Here is a 1,886-nt window from a genome sequence, read left to right on the forward strand (position 1 = left end):
AGTGCCAGGCTGCAAAGACCTGGAGCCCTCGTAGGCCTAATGGGATTACCATCTCTTCTCAGTGTCACTAGGGATCAGGTTGCAAGTGGACAGCCAGCTCTTGGTCAGACCCTGCTCTGGGTCACCCTGCCAATTCTCTCTAGAGAACTCCAAGCCAAGATCGTGGAAGCTGAGGTGCTGTTGACAGTTCTTTTTCTCCTCACCTCCCTGCTCAATCTTGGCTTTTCAGCTCTTCCCCATACAAGCTCCCTTCTCCACCTCAATCCCATCCTCTTGCCGCCTCCTCCCACCACCCGATCCCCTGAGCACCAAGACTGAATTTGGTCAAGTTGCACAGTAGCTGAAGTTTGCCTAAATTTCCTCCTGTTCCCTCCTCTTTTCCGCCTGCATCTACGTAGGGACCTATGTCACCACACTACCCAAAGGACCCCTCACTGCTGTTCTCTTCCCAAGTCTACCTTCCCAACATTATGCACAAAACCAATCAAAATCTATCCACTTATGCTGATTTGTAGATAGTCGTTTAAAACTCAGCTGTTTTCAAGTACAAATTGGTGAGTGGGGTCTTGCCAAATTCCCAGCCAGGACACGTGAGTGCCCAGAGGGTCTCAGCAGTGTGCCAGGTGCACTCAAGGCCAAGAATGAACATGGCTCATCTAGGGTATTAGTTTCACCTCATATAGTGTTGTTAGGAAAATCATATACTTTTTTTTTTTTTTTTTAGACAAGGCAACCCTTGGTTGACCTCACAGATTGCAAGGACCCTGTCAGCTTACAATCCCTTATTTTGTTTATTTATTTTTTTTTACACCTAAAGCATCTGGTCTTCCTCGGTGGTCTCCCATCCAAGTACTAACCAGGCCTGACCCTGCTTAGTTTCTGAGATCAACTGGGATCGGGCTTGTTCAGGGTAGCATGGCCGTAGACTAAATTATGTATTTTCTTATGAAAACAAATGTTGATATATTTTGGTAAAGAAGAGAAAATTAGAATTAAGATAAAACTTAAGACTTCATGGAAGCAGGGGATGGTACTCCTTTGGCTGTGCTCCTGCTTTAAAATATAGTGTATTCATAGAAAATCTGAGATATAGTAAAGCTAACAGATGAAGAGACAATTGCTACTGAAAAGAAAGTTTATTACTTATAGTTCCCAAGAAGAGGGGACATACCATACAAGAGAACACTGAAGTTGTTTGCGGGTAGAGCAGAAGAGAGAAAGAAGGATGAACTGTGGGCGAGAGTCGTCATTGTGTTTTCCCTGGAAGGGACAGACAAGGCAGTTTAAGCAGGTTTGGGATTGGCCAGTTTGAATAATTTCAGTGGGCTCTGGGGCATAGGACTGTCTCTAGTTGTCTGGTACCTGGTCTTGGGGTGATTAGGGTAGGTGGGTAGTGGCCTGGAGTATGAGAACCTAATAAAGCAGGTGGTTAGGAGCATAGGCTCTGGATTGGTTGGTTTGCATTTGAGAAGTAAGCTGATGGGTGAGTTGTCTACTCTCTCTCATAGCTGGCTAGCCCTGGGAGGGGCAGTCCCTCCAGAGTCAGCAAGGCCCCAGATGTCAAAGAATACAGAAAATAAAAGGCACGGTAAGGCAGCCCATCTGAGTATCCCAGCTGTATGCGATCACTTTTTTTCTGGGTACTTCAATGGAAACGGGCAAAGTAAGTCAATAAACTGATTCTAAATATAAGAATGTTGGGTCCAGTGTTAGAAGATGTGAATTTGAATTCAGCTCCACCACTCATGAGGTTTGTGACCTTGGCCGAGTTACTGAGTTGTCTTGGAACCTCAGTTTTTTTCCTCATCTGTAAATTCTGAGAAAGAGATATTTCACCAAGGTGGTGGGTATGAGGACTGAGTGAGATACGATTTATGAAGTGCCCA

General features: G+C 45.0%; 1 pseudogene; it reads right to left on the bottom strand.

Annotated features, from left to right (window-relative positions):
* Window positions 1-808: 808 nt before the first annotated feature.
* LOC120622543 (uncharacterized) lies at window positions 809-927 on the bottom strand (annotated as a pseudogene).
* Window positions 928-1,886: the final 959 nt, after the last annotated feature.

Source organism: Pteropus medius, unplaced genomic scaffold (assembly GCF_902729225.1).
Source record: "Pteropus medius unplaced genomic scaffold, Ma_sr-lr_union100, whole genome shotgun sequence".
Lineage (NCBI taxonomy): Eukaryota > Metazoa > Chordata > Mammalia > Chiroptera > Pteropodidae > Pteropus > Pteropus medius.